Source organism: Ovis canadensis, chromosome 26 (assembly GCF_042477335.2).
Source record: "Ovis canadensis isolate MfBH-ARS-UI-01 breed Bighorn chromosome 26, ARS-UI_OviCan_v2, whole genome shotgun sequence".
NCBI classification, from domain to species: Eukaryota; Metazoa; Chordata; class Mammalia; order Artiodactyla; family Bovidae; genus Ovis; species Ovis canadensis.
Genome location: NC_091270.1, coordinates 31,237,727 through 31,246,049, shown reverse-complemented (window position 1 = coordinate 31,246,049; position 8,323 = coordinate 31,237,727). Strand labels below are relative to the sequence as shown.

General features: G+C 42.4%; 1 non-coding gene across 1 annotated transcript; it reads left to right on the top strand.

The window, feature by feature from the left end:
• The first annotated feature begins 1,030 nt into the window (after window positions 1-1,030).
• TRNAG-ACC (transfer RNA glycine (anticodon ACC)) lies at window positions 1,031-1,102 on the top strand. The gene has a single exon. It is a non-coding gene; the product is annotated as a tRNA-Gly (tRNA).
• The last annotated feature ends 7,221 nt before the right edge of the window (window positions 1,103-8,323 follow it).

Sequence of the window (8,323 nt, the reverse complement as noted above, 5' to 3'; positions counted from 1 at the left end):
TATTTTTTAATAATTTTGAGGAATTTCCATACTATTTCCCGCAGTGGTTGCACTGATTTACATTCCCACCAACAGTGCACAACAGTTCCCTTTTCTCTACACCCTGATCAATGCTTGTTATTTCCTGGCTTTTTGATGATAACCATTCTGACAGGTGTGATGTGATACCTCATTGTGGTTTTGATTTCTATTTCCCTGATGTTGAGTGATGTTGAACATCTTTTCATGTGTCTGTTGACCATCTGTAGGCTTACTTTGCTAGTAAGAAAATCCCTCCTTGGAAGTCTGCTCCTGTACAAACCAGGCAGTTGTTAGACAGCTTATCAGACTTGCTGATAGCATAGTCTTCTGCCTAGAATTACTGGCATTTTCCCCCAACTCATCAGCTAAGAAAGATAGTTACTGGTGGACAGAAATGAGTTGGAACTAGCAAGCTGATCTTTGACCTACTTCCTAAGAAAAACACTGGTACTATTTGTCCAAAGTATTTACAATGAAGCCCCTAAAATATCGTCTTCTCTCCCTTTCCCGTCCTTTCTTCTAATGGAGGAATCTCAAAATGATTATGAACTCTGAGCTACTGCTATCTAGACTTCCCACCACCACCACCACCACCACCCCCAACAGACAGCCTTTGGTCAGCTGTCAGATGATATGACAACAAGCTTAGCATACATCTGCCCCTGGATTAATGGGCTTGGTATTTCTTTCGCTATTAAAGATAAATCACTAGACAGCTGTATTGAAAACCACAGCATACTTCTCAACACTGATGATGCATAGATGAGATGACCTGCTTTCTAAATGGGGTCATGAATAACCTTCCTGCCTCAGGAGCTCTTCTGCCCAGCAAGAAAAGATTTAAAGAAGCAACGAGGAACACGGTGTAAACTTCAGATTCAAACATGGCAACTTTTTGACTCTGCAGGTGCTGATAATGACATATTTTTTGAGGATCATTCTGGAATTCAAGATTAATTAAAAGAAAAATCATAAGAGAATGAATGCCTTGCTTTGCCAACACAGGATCTCCCTGGTGGCTCAGATGGTAAAGCGTCTGCCTACCATGCAGGAGACCAGGGTTCGATCCCTGGTTTGGGAAGATCTGCTGGAGAAGGAAATGGCAACCCACTCCAGTACTCTTGCCTGGAAAATTCCATGGACTGAGGAGCCTGGTGGGCTACAGTCCGTGGGGTTGCAAAGAGTCGGACACGACTGAGCGACTTGACTTCACTTTCACTTTCACTTTGCCAACACAAATCAGTAAAGCAGTATGAAAAGCACCTCGTTCAAATTCAGACTCGCTTAGGTTTCTAAGGAAGTTGCCCTGAACTGGTGACAACTTCAGTTAGCTTGTAAATGGATACAATTTTTAAAAATCACATAAAGCTTATCTGAGAAGTAAATGAGATAAAAATATGCAAGTAGAATTGAACACACAGTTGACCCTAAATAAAGGCTAGTTCCTTGGCCTTTATGTTTTATATAAAACATATTTTATATAAATTTTTCATATAAGCTAAGTGTTCTTAAGAAGGAAATGACATAAAAACAGAGCTAAAAGCTAGAAACAAAAAAATAACAGAGAGGAAATGTGGATAAAGTGCTACCAACCATGAGTTATTCAGACAGTTCCAACACAGAGATCTAGTCCATCTGCAGAAGCCCTAGTGGGACTAGGGGTGATGGACATACAACCAGACTAGACGTCTAGAAGGGCACTATGGAGCCTGAATTCAGTCCTCATGTGATCTGTGACACTGAAAGTTACTGGAATGGCAGGAAGGTCAATATCCTCCTTGATAAAATGAAGAAAATCAACAGAATCATTGAGTTCCTTTCATTTCTGAGCTGTCCAGGAAGTCTTTAGGGAAAAGCTTTCCCCCAAAGAATCATCGATCAGGATGAAAACACTTGGACCTTCAGACTAGCCTCCCCTCCTAGGCTTCCTTCCCAAGACAGTTCCCAGGTGAATGGGAAGAAGGAGCGTTTAACATCCTCACGATGGTGGGCAAGATCCAGGGTCTGGGAAAGGATGTCCTCTACCTCTTCTGGTCTCCAGGGCTGCATCCCTTGTCCCCTGGGTGTCCCCTGGCCTCCAGGGCTGAAATCTGAGAATGGTGTGGCTAGCGATCTGATCTGCCTTGGTTTGCTCCAAATGGCCACTTCCTGGCTGACTCAGGCTTGTGTTAGCTTCTGCAGGCTAAGTGACCAATTGCCATGCCCTTCCTTCAGCCTCTGCCTCGGAGGTCACCTCACCTAACCATCGTGTGCACCACTGTAGACCTCTCCCTTCTCAACTCTGCATCCCCATCAGATAAAGAATTATGGTAGCATGGCAAAACTGAAACCCAGGGCCCCCTGTCTGCCTGACCACACTGCTTTGCCCAGCTTACTTGTGATGTGCCCAAGGCCCAGATTGCTAAGTTAATTCACCTGAAAACATAGGCCTCCAGTGGCAGAGGAGGGTGGGGGGGAGGGAATCAAGAGACCTCCCACTTTCTTCATCCTTCCTTTCCTTCTTCATCTTTCTTTCATTTCATTTCCCAGGACAGTCTATGGCCTGGCTTTTCTTTCTCTTCCTTTATACCCAGCCCCTTCTCCCCTACCCACTCCAGCTAAATATGCAGGGGTCTCTTCTCTGCAGAAGAAGGAAAGGGCTACCCACTCCAGTATTCTTGCCTGGAGAATCCCCATGGACAGAAGAACCTGGCAGGCTAGAGTCCACGGGGTCACAAAGAGTCGGACATGACTGAAGCAACTGAGCCCTCTTCTCTGCACTATTAAAAATCTCTCTGAACTGAAGCCTCTGTGCTCAGTTATTAATCTGATGGGAATGTAGAAAGCCTTTCTCAAGAAACTGCTTGCAAGACAGTAGTTTATATCATTCTGTTTTTCAATCATATTAATAATGAATATTACCTTAGTCTTTCTCTTGGTATTTCTCCTATAGAAATTATATTTAAATGAATACTGAGATCAGAAGAAGCAAAGGTTTTTGACTGAAGCAAGCAAAAAATTAAATATTTTAAAACTTCATCTCCATAATTAAGCTATTTAACAAAAAGAGTTAGCCTAAATATTACTACATACCTAGATTAAAACAGAGAGATGCCAGGAAAGGATGAACTGAGTCTTGGAGGATGCTGGATGTTAATAAAGGGAATTAAGAGAAATCAGTGCAAAAAATAGAGAAAATGTGAGAGATAAAAACTAAAATGTCTGAGATTCCTCTGGAAGTCAAGTGGTGAAGACTCTGCACCTCCAGTGCAGGGGGTTATGTGTTTGATCTCTGGTCAGGGAACTCAGATGCCACATGCCCTGTGGCATGGACAAAAAATAAATAAAATAAAATACCGTCTTCTAAAAAAAATAAAAAAGAAGAAAGAAAATGTCCTGTGTACTTTGTATACTTTCTCTACATACTCATGTTGCTTCACAGAGAAGTAATTATGCTACGCACAATCTTCCTGCTACGGGCATGACACTTTCTGGAGACCAGGATAAATAATTAAGACACCCATGTCCATAGTTTATTTCTCTGCTGTTTTGTTCCAGAAAGGATTCCAAGCAGCTGACAGGGATAACTCTCAGCCTACAGGAAAAATGAAGGGCATAGGATTAAGGCGCTTCAAAAAAAAAGAGAAGAATGTTTCTTCTTTTTAGAAGCATTTAAAGGTGTAAACTCTCTAGTTCACCCAGCAAAAGCAGAAAGAAATGTTGGAGATGATATAGCTGTGTAAAGAAGACAGACCAAAATAAGAAAAAAATGAAGATTCAATCAAGGAAAGCATGGTGAAGAGCGTGTGGAAAGTGAGCTGGGCGACATGACACGAAGCTTAAGAAGATGACCCTGGAGCCTTTAGAGGGAGCAAGATGGAGGCCAAGAAACCGGCAGCCATGCTGGTCCAGGTGTGGGGAAAGGAGAGTCTACAGTAAGGCCGCAGCAGTGGAAAACGTGTCAGAGGGGTTAGAAAAATAAAAGCAGCAAGACTTGGCCAATGACTGGGTTAAGGATGAAAGGAAATGGTGGGGTCTGTGACAACTATGCGGCTCCAAGCCAAGCCAACTGCAGGAATAATAAAAGCAATATGAGAAATGGCCCACTTCCAGTCTTGCTCTGAGAAAAGAGTGATGGTAATTTATTTTCCACATAAAAGTTTTCTGTGATAACAATATCTATAGACGTAAAAGTAAAAATGAAAATTTTAAAAAATTTATTCTGAATCAGTATACTTAGTAGCTGTAAGAAGCACTCTGATTTACAACATAACATGTCATTTGTTATCTTTGAAGCATAAGAGAAATCAAAAATATAAAACACTGACTTAACCCAAAGTGTTTGAATTGATAAGTGTTATCTCACACTGAGTTTATACACCTTGTGGATTGCTTTATTTTTGCAGAGCTATCTATGATTACCAGTTTGTTTTGTTTTGTTTTGTTTTGTTTTTGAAGTTTATTCTTTGGTAGAAATAATGTAAAGCTATTTGTAGTCTGTTAAGCAACATGGTACCAGATTAGGATGGTACCTAATGGTACTTTCTGTCTCTATGAATTTGCCTATTTCAGATATTTCTTACCAATTGGATCATAGACTGTGTAGCCAAACAAACTGCCGCAAGAACTCTTACCCTGTTGAGCAGCAGTAAAAATTTACTTTAGCTCAAATTTAGTAATTAGCATCTCAGACATTTCTGGTTTAAGACAATTTAATTTTGGTAAAGATTCATTAAGCGCAAAGCACACTGGCTAACCAATTTTTTCTCCCCTTCCCTCTTCCTTCCCAAATTGCTCTGGATCCAAGGGAAACCTGAGGATCCTCCTAGCAATGGTGGGGGCAGACGTCGTCCTCCGCTGGCCTCTGCAGGCCTGATGAGGCTGGACTCTGGATCTGTGCCCTCGGGACAACTGGTCCACGCTGGACTGGGCAGACGATGGCTTCCCTCGTCGCTGACATCTGAGCCCAACACTGTCTCCCGCCACCCAGATCACTGCCCATGGCAGTCGCCAATGCCAACTCCTGGCTTCTGTATCCACACAGAGGGTGGGCCTTTTTCCCCCCTCTTCACACCCTGCGCCTGTCATGGAGCCTACATAGAACAGGCATTCAACAATGTTGTTTGAGTGTGTGAATACATCCTTCGAAATCCAACTAAAATATTATCTCCTCTATAAACCTTTCTTTAATGCTGCCACCCTTCTCACCCTCCATTGCTTGTTCTGTGCTTCCATAACAAGCGGATCTTGCTGCCAGTGGAGCAGGCTGTATCATAACCCACTGTATGGGTATCATCTCTCACATAATAAAAATTCCACTGCCCCTCACTGCCCAGAGGAGGAGCTTCCCAAAGCCGCCCTTAGATCCTTGCCACATAAAAAATATGCTCCATACCCCAGTGGAGACACAGACATAGAGAACAGGCTTATGGACACAGCTGGCAGGGGAGGAAAGAGACGGTGGGATGTATGGAGAGACTAACATGGAAACATACATTATCATATGCAAAATAGATAGCCAGTGGGAATTTTTCGTATGACTCAGGGAACTGAAACACGGGTTCAGTGACAACCTAGAGGGGTGGGACGGGGAGGGAGAGGGGAGGAGGGAGAGGACATGGGTAAACCTATGGCTGATTCACATTGATATTTGATAGAAATCGACACAGTACTGTAAAGCAATTATCCTTCAGTTCAATTCAGTTCAGTTCAGTCGCTCAGTCGTGTCTGACTCTTTGCGACCCCATGAATCGTAGCACGCCAGGCCTCCCTGTCCATCACCATCTCCCGGAGTTCACTCAGACTCCCATCCATCGAGTCCATGATGCCATCCAGCCTTCTCCTCCTGCCCCCAATCCCCCCCAGCATCAGAGTCTTTTCCAATGAGTCAACTCTTCACATGAGGTGGCCAAAGTACTGGAGCATCATTCCTTCCAAAGAAATCCCAGGGTTGATCTCCTTCAGAATGGACTGGTTGGATCTCCTTGCAGTCCAAGGGACTCTCAAGAGTCTTCTCCAACACCACAGTTCAAAAGCATCAATTCTTCGGCGCTCAGCCTTCTTCACAGTCCAACTCTCACATCCATACATGACCACAGGAAAAACCATAGCCTTGACCAGAAGGACCTTAGTCAGCAAAGTAATGTCTCTGCTTTTGAATATACTATCTAGGTTGGTCATAACTTTTCTTCCAAGGAGTAAGCGTCTTTTAATTTCACCTAACCTGCCTCTTGTGAAATCTGTATGCAGGTCAGGAAGCAACAGTTAGAACTGGACATGGAACAACGGACTGGTTCCAAATAGGAAAAGGAGTACGTCAAGGCTGTATATTGTCACCCTGCTTATTTAACTTCTATGCAGAGTACATCATGAGAAACGCTGGACTGGAAGAAACACAAGCTGGAATCAAGATTGCCGGGAGAAATATCAATAACCTCAGATATGCAGATGACACCACCCTTATGGCAGAAAGTGAAGAGGAGCTAAAAAGCCTCTTGATGAAAGTGAAAGAGGAGAGCGAAAAAAGTTGGCTTAAAGCTCAACATGCAGAAAACGAAGATCATGGCATCTGGTCCCATCACTTCATGGGAAATAGATGGGGAGACAGCAGAAACAGTGTCAGACTTTATTTTTGGGGGCTCCAAAGTCACTGCAGATGTTGACTGCAGCCATGAAATTAAAAGACGCTTACTCCATGAAATCCTTCAGTTAGAAATATTTTTTTAAAGTATGCTCCATAAACATTCAAAGTAATTAAAGCCTTGTCATTTTAAATTAGTTGGATTTCTCTTCAAAAATAGTAATATGGAAATTTTACAAAATAATCATATGGGTATAAAATGAAAAGAAGTCTCCATTCAACCCAAATAGTTTCAAGAGCCAGTATTGAAACTCTTCAAATTTCTTTTCAAGTGAGTATTTAAAGTACTGCCTAATAACCTGAGTTAGTAAAGGAGAAAATTTACACTAGAGGTTCCTAAGTGAAGAGGCCAAGAAGGGATTAAAGGCAGAAAGAATTGCATTTGCAGACTCATGCACCGCACCAGAGGATGAAGAGGCAAGTAGGGCCCTTGAAGATGAGAAATTTGAATTTCCTCCTGAAGCCAAGGACAAACCCTGCCTAATCAGTTCTATCAACACATATGTATCTCAATTCTCCAACGGAATGAAATCTTTCCAATAGTTACTTGAACTTTTCTCCACTGATTACCTGATAGCACCTGCCTATGGATGGTTTCTGACATAATTTGGTTTCCAGAAAAATTAAATCCAGGCACTTGTGGGTTCAAGAAAATCTGAAGATGGTGGTACTGAACTGAGACGTTCAGATTGTGAATGTACACTGAGTTGGGAAATGAATGAACACTGAGATTTTTATTATTCTTTTCATATCAATATGTCCTCTGTTTTCTCTAAAGTCACTTCAGAATTTTTCATACACAATATCCCCTTAGAGGAGGCTTACAGAAAAAGAAGACAGGCAAGCTAGGTGGTCTTCCTACTAAATCGGCAGAAAAGTTTTCTCCAGGCAGTTTCCCCAGAACCAAAAGTGCTGTTGATCAAACTAAAAGATGGAGAACACAAGCTGAGGCTTGGAGAATGGAGGCCTCCCAACGGAGTCAACAGAGAGCCATGGTTCTGAGCACTGGTTCTGAATCAAGCCGCCTGGATTCAGACCACAGCTCCACCATCCACTGCATATCCTGGGCAGGTAATGTATGCCTTCTTCTGTTCCCTTGTAAACTGAGACTGTTACAGGATCTATGGCTAAGGCTGGGGGTGGGGGTGGGGGTGTGAATGAGAGTAAAGTTGATATATGTGTCCTGTCATTATCCCCTGAATCACTCATCATTGCCTGTGTTCCTTCACATCACTGTCTGTTTTCCTCATCTATCTTCTGCGGCCTCCTTTCCAATAAGTATTATCTCACAGCCTTCTATTTTATCCCAGATAACCATTTCTTTGCCTTGGAAATGAACAAAGATCATTCTGTCATTTTTGAGATTGCATCCAAGTACTGCATTTTAGACTCTTTTGTTGATTGTGATGGCTACTCCATTTCTTCTCAGGGATTCTTGCCCACAGTAGTAGATACAATGGTCATCTGAGTTAAATTCACCCATTGCAGTCCATTTTAGTTCACTGACTCCTAAAATGTCAATGTTCAACGTTTAACCACTTTCAATTTGTCTTGATTCATGGACCTAACATTCCAGGTTTCTATGCAACATTGCTCTTTACAGAATTGGACTTTACTTCCATCACCAGTCACATCCGCAACTGGGTGTTGTTTTCTCTTTGGCTCCATCTCTTCATTCTTTCT